Source organism: Theropithecus gelada, chromosome X, assembly GCF_003255815.1.
Source record: "Theropithecus gelada isolate Dixy chromosome X, Tgel_1.0, whole genome shotgun sequence".
Classification (NCBI taxonomy): domain Eukaryota; kingdom Metazoa; phylum Chordata; class Mammalia; order Primates; family Cercopithecidae; genus Theropithecus; species Theropithecus gelada.
In genome coordinates, this window is record NC_037689.1 from 30,560,699 (window position 1) to 30,575,414 (window position 14,716).

The 14,716-nt window shown below is 39.7% G+C and overlaps 1 pseudogene; it reads right to left on the minus strand.

Annotated features, from left to right (window-relative positions):
* Positions 1 to 376: 376 nt before the first annotated feature.
* On the minus strand, positions 377 to 2,479 carry LOC112615132 (annotated as a pseudogene).
* Positions 2,480 to 14,716: the final 12,237 nt, after the last annotated feature.

Below are 14,716 nucleotides of genomic sequence, written 5' to 3' on the forward strand. Positions count from 1 at the left end.
GACTCCACCTTTGAAAATCACAACAAAAATCAAAAGGAAATGATTTGATATAAAATATTCAAATTTCTCAGTATGCAGACTTCCACAGAACAGGAAGAAGGAGACAACGAAAATACATTTTCTTTAAAAATAACATTCCCCTCATTTTGTCCCTGACACTCAACACTCAAAAACAAGTCTGCATAAAACTAGGAATACAGAAAAGGACGACAGAGGATGTTACATTTCAAAGTCTTAGGACCTACTCTGAACTTCTGTCCTCATCAAGACCCTTGCCTATAGAACTGAGGGCTCCCTGGTCCCCTGGAGAAAGTGAGTGGTCTCAGATCTTCACTGAAGCAGGGGTGAAGATGTCCCAAGTCACTCACTGTCAAAATTAAACCCAGTAGATGCCCTGCTTCTTCTTGGTTTTCTCATGCCAGAAGGATTTGCCTTTGGTGAACCTCAAAACCTGATTGGCTCGTTCCCCCAGTCTCTGGTTGCACCTCAGTTGGCATCAGTGGAGTTCTCTGCCACCTCAATTTCCTCCTCCCTGACCCTTACGAATGTGGGTCACGCCCTTTTTTTCTTCTTTCTTCCTTTTTGGAAATGTGTTAGGGGTCTGAAGCTTTATCTTCTTCACTGGAGGAGTCTCTGCCTCTTTGGCAGCCTCATCTGCTTCCACTTCTTTCCTGAACCCAGCTTTGAAACTACCACTGCTGCCTTTTTTCTTCTTCCTCCTCTTCCTCCTCTTCGCTGTTCTTAGCTGCTTTTCCATTCTGGGCAGTCAGTGCAGAGGTGCCATTGGCCTTGGGTACTTTTGGTCTTGCAGAGTCCTTGCCCTTGGGCTTCTCTTCCTCTTCCTCACTGGAGTCATCAGAGGAAGAACTGCTGCTGCTCTCAGCCTTTCCTTTCTTTGTGGAGGCTGGCTTAGAAGGGGCTGTCCCTCCTGCTGCCTTCTGCAACTTCTTCTTAACTGGGGATTTAGATAGCTTCTCTTCCTCCTCCTCCTCGCTGCTGGAGCTGTGTGAATGAGAGCTGCTGTCCTTACCACCCTCAGGAGCCTGCTTGGCAGGCAGATATGGAGCTGCTTTGTCAGTTACCTTGGGCTTAAGGGGGGCCACAGTCATCTTTGTCTTCTCCTCCTCACTGGAGCTGCTCTCTTTCTCACTGGAGCTGCTCTCTTTCTCACTGGAGCTGCTCTCTTTCTCACTGGAGCTGCTGTCAGCCTTTCTCATCAGAGGCTTCTGGCCACTGCTTCCAGGTTGCTTGAGAGTTGCAGCTGGCTCCGCTGCAGGCGACTTGGTAGTGGCAGCTGGCTTATTTGAGGAATTCTTGTTGGTACTGGCTAGCTTGGAAGGAGCTTCATCATCCTCGGAGCTGTTGGAGTACGAGCTCTGAAGAGCTCTCTGCTGCTTTCTTTGCTGGAGGTTGTTTAGTATTTGCTTTAGAGACGACTGACTTAGCAAGAGTTCATCCTCTTCCTCCGAACTTGAATCAGACTTCTCGCTGCTGTCTTCACTGCTTTCGGAAGGCTGTTTCTTCTCCACAGCTTTCTTGGGAGGCTGGGTTCCCACGGACTTCTTTGATGGGGGAGCAGAAGTGGGGCACTGAACTTTAGGGACCTGGGTTTTTTTTTTTTTTTCTTTTTTTTTTTTTTTTTTCTACTATTCTTCCTCCTCACCGAAGGAGTCCTCGCTGCTGGAATTTTTGGGTAGGGGTGGCAGCTGCTATCACTGGGACCTTGACCACAGCTTGCTTTTAATATACAGTCTTCTTGGGGATGGCTGCTGCCCTCTCTTCCTTTGAGTCATCACTGCTGCTGCTGCTGCTGCTGTTGCAGCTGGCTGCTTTGCCATTGACTACTTTAGGTGCTGCTTGAGCTGGAGTACCTGGTGTGGCTGGAACTTTAGCCCGAGCTTTAGCTGCTACAGATGTTGTCTTTGGTTTCTGGTTTTTTGATGCCTCATCCTCAGAGCTTGAGTCAGAATCAGCATCAGAGCTCTTAACCTTCTTAAGAGGAGCTTTGGCTGTCTTGGCTTGGGGCTTAACTCCCTTCTGGACAGACTTTTTCTTTTTGTCATTGTCCTCATCATCACTGGATGCTTCACTGCTGCTGCTCGCTGATGCTTTGGCGATAGCCTTCCCTGGAGGCTGAGACAAACTTGCTCACAGCCTTCTTACCTGGAGGCCCTTGAACTTCTTCCTCCTCCTTGCTACTGTCCTCACTATTGTCACTGGATGAAGTCTTCTTCTTAGCTTTCTTAGTCATTTGTACATTTATTTGCCTGGAACTTTTGCTTTGGGGCCTTAGCAGACTTGAGACAGAAGCTATAGACATCCAAGAGGGAAGAGTCATTGGCAGCCATTGGCATCCCGCTGTGTAGCTCCTGTAGGTTTGGCGAATATATTGGCCACCTCCAAGAGCTGGTTATCACACAGGAAGTGGAGCACAAGGGGATACAGGTCTGTGGGAATCACACAAGCCAGTGTCTGCCATTCTCTGGGCAATACACGTGACTACCATTGTCTATTGGTGCTATTTTTAAGTTGCCTACTTAACAATTATTTAGGGCAATGCAGCGGGTAATCAAGAGATTGATAGTCTAAAGTGTGGGAGACAAACTATTTGAAGACTAGCAAATAAAAATCTTACAATCTGTAAGATATGCTTCTGTCTATGTTTCTACTTGCTTAACTTGTCTATAAACTTATGTCTTTAGATTTCAGCCTTTGAGGGCCATGACAAGACCTAGCTTCAAGCATTGTTTGCCTTGGTCTCTGCATCTAATACATAACTAAAATTGGTTACCTCTTAAGTTTTTCACCAAAACTAAGGCCACTAAGAGTTAGCATTGTCATTAATACATGTAATTAAAACTACTAGATATAGGGAACATTCTATATGCATTGTGCACACAAAACGTACAATGTATTTTGGGATTTTTTGTAAAAGTGTTATAAAAAGGCATAGGAATGTGGTTTCTCTTAAAGAGACAGCAATTTTGCCTGGTTTAGAGAGTTTAAGAATTGTAAATTAAACTAATAAGACAGAATGGCTAAAACTAAACAGATGCAGAAAGTTGGAAAAGAAAGTAAATTTTGTCCTAAAGTAAAGTGATAGAACAAAACTGAAGCTTTAAGCAAGTTGTAGAAGGTTTATGAAAAAATTGATCTTGTGAAAGGAGTTCTGTGTGTCATCAAGTTGGCTACAATTTAAAGGGGATTATTTAGTTTTTCTATAAACTGAACATTAATATCAAAATCACACTTACACAGCGCCAGAGTCTGTGCCCCTGTGTCAGAACAACAAGGTTTTCCTGTAAAATTGATCTCTTCTTCAATTAAAAAAAATAAAAACTTATAAAAGGCTTATGGAAATCCTACCTTATGATCACACTGATTGAGATTAGATATATTTGTTATAAGATTTTATTAAAATTAACTTCAGTGTTAATAATACACTAATGCAGAGGTAAAATTTAATTTTCTCTTTTGAAAAAGATTTTCATGTAGTATTAAAGATAGTGAAATATTTCTTTTTACCTTTTGAGTAAACTGCAGAGAAAGAGGGCAGAGAGAGAGACAGATTCAACTGACATCAAGCTGTTTTTATTATGTCTGATGGTTTGGAAATTGGAGTCTCCTCTCCATTAAAGAGTAAAGGTTTTTGCTCTTGAAAATCTTTGAATTATCACTTTGGCTAAATGGCTACATGAGTTACTTTGCAGTGACCTATGATCCTATTTTGCGACATCAGGTGTTTTAAATCTCTGATATTTGACAAACTTTGCAAAATCATATTCTAAATTCGGCCTTTAGCTTTGGATGTTAGGGTCCCTAAAATTCAAGAGACACATACTTGGCTTATGTGGTGTATTAAAGTTATACAGGAGGCTTTATCAAATATGAAATGATGTTTACCTTTCTTTGAGTTACAGTTTATATAAATGTGTTATTAATGAGCTCCAGATTGTATGAGATTTCTATAATTCTCATGTCTTAATGTTATCAGTAATAATTATGATTATTATTGTAATTGCTGTATTCCACAGCAATAACAAAATTTCCTTGTTAATTGTGTCTCTAACAACAGCTGTTCTAATATTTTTGTCATGCACACACAATTGCTGTTTTACTCTGCTACCGTCCAAAAGCTTACTTAGGAAAGTTCATGAAAAGCACTCTGATGCTCTTGAATGCAGGTTTCTGATAATGTGAAAGGGTTTGTGTGTCTGGACTAAAGAGAAAACTTCCAGGACTCTCAATGGAGAGCTGATGTGTTCATGAGGCCTGCTGGCCCAATATCATGTAGTACAGGAGCTAACTGCATGGGACTAAACTGGTAAATAACAGAAAGATTTTTAACAACTTTTTGGTTTGAAACATTGCCGATTCTTTTTGTATTTCTTTCCAGAGTTAAGAAAACTTTTCCTGTTGAGCTATTTATAGCTGACCACAAATTGAGAAAGTATATATATTATTCTCGTGAGCAAAAGCTAAAGCATATTTCTTTGTACCTGATTTCTCCAGAATTGGGAAACTATTTGCAAGTTTTCTTATTTTACAACAATATAGTTATTTGCATATGTTCAATAAGAATCTGTTTTCCTGGCCAGGCACAGTGGCTCACGCCTGTAATTCCAGCACTTTGGGAAGCCGAGGTGGGAGGATCATGAGGTCAGGAGTTTGAGAACAGCCTGACCAACATGGTGAAACCCCATCTCTACTAAAAATACAAAAATTAGCCGGGTATGATGGCATGCGCCTGTAATCCCAGCTACTCAAGAGACTGAGGCAGGAAAATTGCTTGAACCTGGGAGGCAGAGGTTGCAGTAAGCCAAGATCATGACACTGCACTCCAGCCTGGGCGACAGAGTAAGACTCTATCTCAAAAAAAAAAAAAAAAAAAAAAAAAAAAAAAAAAAAAATCTGTTTTCTTTTGTTAACAGGACACACTTGGAGACACTGGTTACCTTACCAAGGTTTTGTCTGGAATGGCATGTTTTCAGATATGACCAGACTGCTTTGAGGGGTGGAGGTTGACTTTAGAGAGAGACAGTAAAATACCCTAAAAAGACCAGCCTGGTATCTTTTCTATGTGATTCCTTTACAAGTTTCTGACCTGTTTTAAGTAAAATGTCACTTTTTGACAGGCTCAGGAAACCCAGGTAATTTTAGTACCTTGAGATGCAAATCATTGGTCAAGTATAAATCTTTTTAAAGTTGTTTTACAAATAAATTTGTCCCACTATGATTTGTCTTTTGTAGAAATGGGGGACCTAGAGAGAAAAAAAAATATTGTAAAATTATAGCTAGCTACCCCGCTGGCTAGATAGATAGATAGAGATATCCAACACTTTTGTGCCTGCCTACTGATGTACGGATTCCTCAAAAAATTCTTTTAAACACCTGATTAAAACTACAGTCCAGAAAAATCTATAAGGTTGCTGCTGAAGACTAAAAGAAACTAATGTGTAGACTGCTCCAGACACACAACAGAGTCAATGTACAACTAAAAGAGTTAAAATAATGATTGCCTAAATAACTGGTTGGATTGAGAAGGTGGTGGTATAGCCTGAATCAGTTTCCAGGATTACTTTCTGTTTGTTGCTATATATAATTTGGCCTTGATTTTTCCCATCTTCTTTTTCTTTCTTTTTTTGTAACCATTTTTCTCTATTGGATACAAGACTTTACAACTTCTTAGTAATGACAACTTCCTAAATATGTAGGAACTAACTTTCAAGTAATAAATCATCAACAACAAGGGAATCAATGAAACAATAACCAGAGACTCACTTTTTTAATGATGTTTTCTTCCAAGGATTTTGAAGAATAGGGGGAAATATGAAAGATAATAGAATCTCAGGACCCCAAACTCACTATGCCAAAGGGAAAGTTAAAAGCTTAGAAACTGAGTCACCTATGGTGGTTTCCTTTTGTTCCTAAACAGATATCTGTAATTTTATAACCCGGTATCATAATCTCATTTTCTCTATTTCCTCTTTTCACTTGTTTACTTTATCTTATGTAAAATGCAGATTTACTGAGCATGAGATAATGCATAATTGACTTTTTCCTCTACTCCCCTTTTTACATATAAAGTGTAAACTTACTGAGGCTAACCAGAGTCTCAAAAGAATGCAACTATCTGTCTCACTGCCCAACCTTCATCTCCTTTTTTCTGCTCCTGCATGCCTTTTCCTCTTTAAAAATAGAAGTTGCCAATACCCCTTTCAGGAAAAGTGTGGGTCAAAAATGCTCCTGCAACTTGAATTCTTTCCCATGCGCACTCTCAATCTTGGTTAAATAAACCCCTATTGATTGAGACCTGCCTCAGTCACTTTTTGTTCACACCTCTGACAATAGGAAACACTAAATACAGCTTAATCTCTAGTCAGATGTAACATAAGGCTTCACTTTTAAGGTCTATTTACTTCAGCTCCCTTTACACAGTACACCACATCTGGTTTGCAACACAAAGTTACAAGGCACACTAAGGGAGAAAAAAACACAGCTTGAAAGACAAGCCTCAGAACTAGACTCATAATGATAGCAATGTTGGAAATAGTATACTAAAAATTTGAAATGACTATAATTAATACAATAAAGGCTGTAATGAAAAATGTTTGAAAATGTGCAGAAACAAATTGTAATTTAGCAGAAAAGTGAAAACTCTATAATTGAAAAGAAAATAGAAATGTTTAAAAAGTAAATAACAGAAATAAAAATGCATTTGATAGACTCAGCAACAGACTGGAGAAAACAGCAACATCAAAAAGAATTACTAAGCTTGAAGAACTCAATAGAAATTTCTCACACCAAACAACAACGAGGAAAAAAATTAGAAAAAAGTAGAATGGAGTGTCTAAAAACTGTTGGAAAATTTAAAAATTGTAACATATGAATAGTGGAAAGATTGAGAGAGAGGAAAGAGATGAAGAAACATAAAAAATATATATATTTGAAACCAGAATGACTTTCCCAAAATTAATAACAAGTATATCAAATCTAAATAGCAAAAAGATCAAGGAAGCTCAGAAAACATGAATCAAATTAAAGACTAAAACCTTTAAGCCTGCCTGTATTACATTCAAATTAAATCATATACACAGAAAATTTCAAAAAAGCTACAGGCGGAAAACAACTTACTAATAAAGGAGTAAAAATAGTAATTACATACATAATTTTCAGAAATCATGCAAGGCCTCTACAGTGGGCTGTCCAATCCTCTTCTGCAGGGTTGGTGGGACACCGCTGAGCAGAGCCGGAGGCCCTGGCTTGCCCACAAATATCCCAGTGATGAGTGCAGGCACCAGTAGTAATAGGGGTGGCTGGGAGGAGCCCCTGGTGAAGTGTGTTGAGGTCTCTGCTGGGAGGTGAGGGGGCTGTACTGGCTCTTTCTCCTAAATAGGCAGAAATGTGATTTGTTTGCTTATCACACCTCTGTTTCAGGACTTATGACTCCTAGTTCAGATGCGCACTCTAGTCTATCTCCAGACTGCAATGTGGTTGAGAGCCATGGGGGAGCGCTTGCTTTGCAACTCTCCATGGGAGCACTTTCAGGTCATAACCTTGTCACTCAACCTGATACAGACAGCTTTAAGACTCGCCTGCTCTCTGACGTGGCAGTACTGATGCTTCCTGTAAACAGGAGACACCACCTTTGGGCTTGTGCATGTACGTATTTGTTGTGGTGGTGCCACTTTGGGGCCCACGTGAGTGGGTGTTGGTCATGGTGGTGTCAGCTGGTTGGATCAGCCTGAGCTTAGGCCCTAGGGGAAGCGGTCAGGCGCCAGAAAAGTTGGAACAGAGTAGGTAATTCCCCAGCTCCCAAGTCCCTAGAGGGCCTACTGGACAGCATGTGTGACTCTTAAGGGGCAGGACCGGAGTCAGGATAGTCCAGAATTCAGGTGCTGGCTGTGATGGAGTGGGCTGGTCCCTAGGTCACCAGGCAAACTCTTAGGCAGGGCAGGTGGAATGCTTCAGTGGCGAGAGCCTGAGGGAATATTACAGGCGTGTCAGAGTTGGGTTTTCATAAGAGCTCTGGGCCATAGGTGAACTGTTCAGTGGGGACAAGAGTGCTGTGCTGTGAGCCTTTCACTGGAGAGGGCAGGACCCCTCAGCTGGGGCAACGGAGACTGGCAGCTGTTGGGCACACAGCACACTTGCACTTCCCTCCCAGCCAAATAATGCTGAACTTCACAGCTGCAGGCATGCAAAGGTGCCAAGCGTATTCTGTTACCACTGGGAGTTTTCCCCGATGAAAGCAGAGCCAAGATCCACCATGGTGTCCAGGTGGGGGCAAGGTTCCTGCACTGGAAGCCCAAGCTCAGGCATGCCTGGCTTAGAGCAGTGAGGGTGGGTGGGGGGAGTCACATGGTTTACAACCTGAGTGGTTCCAAGAGAAGGGCAGAGCTGTGCCTGTCTGAAGAGTTCAGGCTGGGGTGGAGTTGCTGTGCTGGAAGCCCTGATGGGAACTTCGCCTGTGGAGGAGGAGCACAGCCTTCTGACGACACTATGGCTGCAGCCTCTAGCAGGAATATTGCACTGAACTGGGCTGCTCAGTGATCCAGGACCTGTGGGGCTCCATGTGGGCTTGAGCAGCACCTCTGTAAAGACTCCCAGCAGCTCTCTGTGTTGGTCTAGAGGCCCGGGACTGGAGTTATGGGGATTCTGCCATGCCCAGGGTTGCAAAGGTCCCTGTTGGAAGTGTGAATCCCCTGGGGACTCTCCCTCACTCACCGTTTGGGTGCACTCTAGTCCTGGGTGGGTGGCTGCCCAGCTTCAGTCCTTTCTGTTCTCCGTGGGTGCCTTGCTTTCTTGGTAAATCCTGACACAGTCTCAGACGATCCCCTTGAAGAGCTAGTATTTACTCACCATTATGTTTCCTCATCATGAGATCGCTATACACTAGCTGCTTCTAGTAAGCCATTTTGGATCAACCCCCAAATATCAAGTTTTTAAAAAGAATAAAAAGCCATCTTATCAGGTACACTTGAAATACAAATTTTGAATTTTGAAACTGTGTTTTGTCTGAGAGGGAGGCTTGCTGGCATGACTTGGCCTGCAAAATTGACCTACTTTGATCTTTGTAATTAAACAAGACTTTTGAACTTCTCTGTAAATGAATTCTTCAAAATGGTCATTAATGATATTCCTCGTATGTCTTTCTTCGTATTTTTTGTGTTAAATAAAGATTGACTTGCCATCAGTAACAAATGTAAAACTAATGCAAAAGCACTATCTAGAGTAGCCATAAATGTACTGGTCTGTGTATACCCGGAATCTAGGAAGTAAATAATAATGTTATGGCACTCATTATTACATTGGATAGCAGAGCATTTGTTGACACCCAAAGCTTCAGGTGAAACACAGAATTAAATGGCTTCTCTAATTAGATGACTCCGCTAGAAAGAAAAGTACAAAACATTATGGAAGAGCATTGTTCGCAGTGCATTGGCCCATTATTACTCAAATTCTGAACAATAAAGGATGTGTTTTAATTAATTATCTATCTCCCCATTGAATTATTGGACTCCTCACTATGTTTTCCATTGCTTGAATTACATATGGGAGTGATCGCCTGCCTGCTGCTATAGGTGTGGAATATGGGAATCAGTTCTTTTCCTAGTTTTGTTCTTAGGCAGGCGGGTTTGATTTTGTGTCCGGACAGCAATTCTAAGACAGTCAGCACCATTACTCCCAGAATTCTATTTCTAATCACAGGACAATAAATTTCTAATCCGACATCAACTTATGTAAAATAAACATGTAGCAGAAAAGCCAGGAAAAATTGAGTTAGGTTAGAAGTTAAAAGTAGCTGGGCATGATGGTGTACACCTGTAGTCCCAGCTACTTTGGAAGCTGAGATAGGAGGATCATTTGAGCCTAGGAGTTCAAAGTCAGCCTCAGCAATACAATGAGACCCTCATTCCCTTCCAAAAAAGTAGCCAAACATAATTATTAATTCTTCCTTATCTAAACCTCAAATTTTGTTTGTTTGTTTGTTTGCAGGCAGAATCTCACTCTGTCACTGGGGCTGGCATGCAGTGGTGCGGTCTCGGCTTATTGCAACCTCTACCTCCTGGGTTCAAGCGATTCTCCTGCCTCAGCCTCCCGAGTAGCTGGGACTACAGGCGCGTGCTACCATGCCTGGCTAATTTTTTTGTATTTTTAGTAGAGACGGGGTTTCACCATGTTAGCCAGAATGATCTCGATCTCCTGACCTTGTGATCCACCCACCTCAGTCTCCCAAAGTGCTGGGATTACAGGTGTGAGCCACCGTGCCCAGTCCTAAATCTCAATTTTTAAATCAGCAATGTGAGTGCAACAATATTTGATAATTTAGTTTTTCTGCTTGTGTTTTGCTTGTGTATTATGTCTGGGAAGTTGACATAATATATGGCCATACTTAAGGAGCCATAAAATGCTCAGTTAATATGGTATATATTAGGTGCTCAATAAGTAATTGTTAAACAAAATTTTAAAAATTAGAAACAGAAGAAGGAATTTCCTGAGAAATTTCATCAGACAATTATCAAGCAGTTACTATGTATATCACAGTATTAGGCCTTGGGGACGCAAGGCTGAATCTTGCATGCTCACATTTTTCAAAACTAGAGAGATACAGTTTGGAACATGTAGAGTTGTTGATATATTTATTAACTTTCCACAGTAGAAATACATTATAGTGTTCCACAAACAGAGTAGGGGATTGTATTAATCATGTTTTAACTTTTTTTTCTGTATTTTATGATGCTTTGACATCTTGGGGCCTTGTTGGACTAGGGAAAAAAAAGCTCCTCAAGAGTTACCTAATTCCCAAAGATAGCAAACAATTTGCTTGCAAGAATTTTTTTTACAAGTAAACGAATCAGTCACAAGACCATATCATATCCACCTCTTTTTATCAGTTTCCTGCAGTCTGTGACACTATTCCCTGCCCAGGTCTAGGTTCTGGACAACTAGGGATCAACCCTGTAGCCCAGAGTTTGCCAAATTATTCAAACTATCCAATTCTAAGCCTGCTCAGCTTTCTTACCCTGCCTCTCCCACTCTTTGCCACAAAAACAACAATAAAGATTATAAATCCTGGCTTTCTCTCTCTTTTCTCCATATCCTGACCTACTCTGGTGTTTCCTTCATGTGACCCTACATGAAGTTGCATGTCCCTCCTGTGGGCAATAGTGAGTACCTATCTTCCAAATGGCAACTGTCTCCTAATCTATTGACCATACCAAACCTGAATAATAAAACCTACATTTCAAAATAGGAATGGTAAATTCTCCTGGCATACGACTGGGTGGACATGCTGGCATTTAGCAGCTCTTAATGAACCCTTATCCATTTCAGGAACTAGAACCTAAAAATATAAACTGATTCACTTGTTCAGCAGCAATAAGAAAAAGAAAAATTATAAACTGAGAAGACTTGGGAGCAGCAGCATTCTTCCTGTTCTAGTCCAAGGTAGAAGATGGTATGAGATCCTAATGGACTGATTTGGAATGGTAGCTCTGCCAGTTACTTAACCTTGTTTAAGCCCTGATTTATTTATCTGTAAAGTAACATTAATAGGAAGAATGCTAGGACTAAAGGAAATGATGTATTGCATTTTACTTAGAGACTGCTAAAAATTTCCTCATCAATTTGATTCAGTTGAAATGGTACATATTGAGATTCTGCTGAGGATTCATTAGCTCCCTTCTCTGCTTGTCCCCTGGATATTTTCACTGTGCTTTTTTAAACCAACCAATCCTTCACCTAAATGTGTATCTTTGACATTATAAAATATACAATTGTTTTCATTATATCTTAATCTCGGCACGCAGATGACTATGGCCATTTGTTGTTGTTGTTCAAAAAACATTTATTACATCTGTTTTGGAACTGAGAATTTCATGACCCATTTTAGTGACACGGCATCCTAACATAATTTGCTCAATTCAGGTTTAAAGTATAAATCTGTCCCACATCTTCCACACCCTTATAATTTTCTTTCACTTTCATTTTACGTTATTTTTACTGTTTTTTTCTCTAAAGCCAGTGGTTCTCAAACAGGATGTGTAGGAATCACCAGATTGATATTTTCTGCTTCCAAAATTATGATCTTATAGACCTATGGCAGGGACCAAAAATCTACATCTCTAACAGGTTCCCAAGTGATGTCTATGTTGCTGTTTCTTGACTACACTTTGAGAACTACTGCTCTGAGACAGTGATTCTCAATGATGACTGAGTATTAGAATCATTTGTGAGCTTTCTTTAAAAAATTATAGGAGATTTTTTAGCGGTCTTTAAACGTTTCTAGGTATAGAATCACTATCAGTGAAGAGGGATAGTTTGACTTCTTTTCCTACTTGGATGCTTTTTATTTCTTTTTCTTGACTGATTGCTCTGGTTGGGACTTCTACTACTATGTTGAATAGGAGTGGTGACAGTGGGACAGCGGGTGTCCTTGTCTTGCTGTAGTTCTCAAGAGGAGTAGTTCCAGCTTTTGCCTATTCCATATAATGTTGGCTGTGGGTTTGTCATAAATGACTTCTTTTTTTCAATGCCTAGTCTGTTGAGAGTTTTTAACATGAAGGGATGTTGGATTTTATCAAAAGCTTTTTCTGCATCTATTGAGATGATCATACGATTTTTGTTTTTACCACTTTTTATGTAGTGAATCACATTTATTGATTTCTGTATGTTGAACCATTCTTGCATCCCAGGAATAAAGCCTACTTGATTGTGGTGGATTAATTTTTGATGTGCTGTATGACTCAGTTTGCAAAAACTTTGTTGAGGATTTTTGTACCTATGTGCATCAGAGATATTGGCCTGAAGTTTTCTTTTTCTTTTTTCATTATGTCTGCTGGATTTCATTAAGTCATCAGGCTGATGCTGTTTCCATAGAATGAGTTAGGGAGGAGCCCCTCATCATCAATTTTTTGGAATAGTTTCAATAGAATTGGTATCCAATCTTCTTTGAATGTCTAGTAGAATTGAGCTGTGAATTCATCTGGTCTGGGACTTTTTTTAATTGGTAGTTTCTTTATTTCTGATTCAACTTTGGAGCTTGTTATTGGTCTACTTGGGGCTTCAATCTCTTCCTGATTCAATCTTGGCAGATTGTGTGCTTCCAGAATTTTTTCCACTTCCTCTAGATTTTCTAACTTGAGTACATAGAGTTGTTGATAGTAGTCTGAGAATCTTTTGTATTTCTGTGAGATCAGTACTATTACCTTTGTAATTTCTGATTGTGCTTATGTGAATCTTCTCTTTCTTTTTCTTTATTAATATACCTACTGGCCTATCAGTTTTTTTGAGGTGGGGCTTTATTTCTGAGATCATGATGTTATTGATCTCATGTATGGATTTCTGCATCTTAGTTTCATTAAACTTTTCTCTAATTTTAGTTATTTCTTTTCTTCTGCTAGCTTTGGGATTGGTTTGTTCTCTTTTTTCTAGTTCCTTTAGGTTCACAGTTAGAGGGTTCATTTGAGATATTTCTGACTTCTTGATGAAGGCATTTGGGGCTATAAACTTTCTTCTTAATACTGCTTTGGCTGCATCTTTGGGATTTGGGTTGAGTTTTGTCCTTATTTTTCAATGATTTTTAATTTCTGCTTTAAATGAAAGAAATCAGATATGACACAAATAAATTTTAAAAATTCCATGCTCATGGACTGGAAGAATCAATATTGTAAAACAGCCATGCTGTCCATAGCAATTTATAGATTCAATGATTCTTATCAAACTATCAATGTCATTCTTCACATAATTAGGAAACAAATCTATTCTAAATTTCATACGGAACAAAAAGAGCCCATATAGCCAAAGCAATCCAAAGCAAAAAGAACAAAATTGGGGGTATCATACTGCCTGACTTCAAACTATACTATAAAGCTACATTAACCAAAAGAGCATATGACAGATACAAAAACAGACACATAGACCAATGGAACAGAGAGTAAGCTCAGAAACAAAGCCACACACCAACAACCATCTGATCTTCAACAAGGCCAACAAAAACAAGCAATGGAGAAAGGGCGCCCTATTCAAGAAATGGTGCTGAGATAGCTGGCTAGCCATAGGCTACAGCTAGAACCTTACCTCTCACCATGACTCAAAATAGATCAAAGATTTTAACATAAGACTTCGAACTATAAAAATCCTGTAAGACAACCTAGAAAATACTCTTCTCGACATCAGCCTTGGCAAAGAATTTATGGCTAAGTCCCCAAAAGCAATTGCAACAAAACCAAAAATAGACAAGTGGGACCTAATTAAATTAAAGAGCTTCTGCACAGCAAAATAAGCTGTCAACAGAGTAAACAGACAACCTACAGAATGGAAAAAGATATTCACAAACTATGCATCTGACAAAGACCTAAAATCTAAAATCTACAGGGAGCTTTAATCAACAAGCAAAAAAAAAAAAAAAAAAAAAAAAAAATCCTCTTAAAAATTGGCAAAGGACAAGAACAGACATTTTTCAAAGGAAGGCATAAAAGTGGTGAACAAACATGAAAAAATACTCAACATCACTAATCATCAGAGAAATGCAAATCCAAACCACAATGAGAAACCATCTCACACCAATTAGAATGGCTATAATTAAAAAGTCAAAGTACAAAAGGTGCTGATGAGGCTGTGGAGAAAAGGGAATGCTTAATACACTGTTGGTGGAAATGTAAATTAGACCAGACACTGTGGAAAGCAGTCTGGAGATTTCTCAAATAATTTA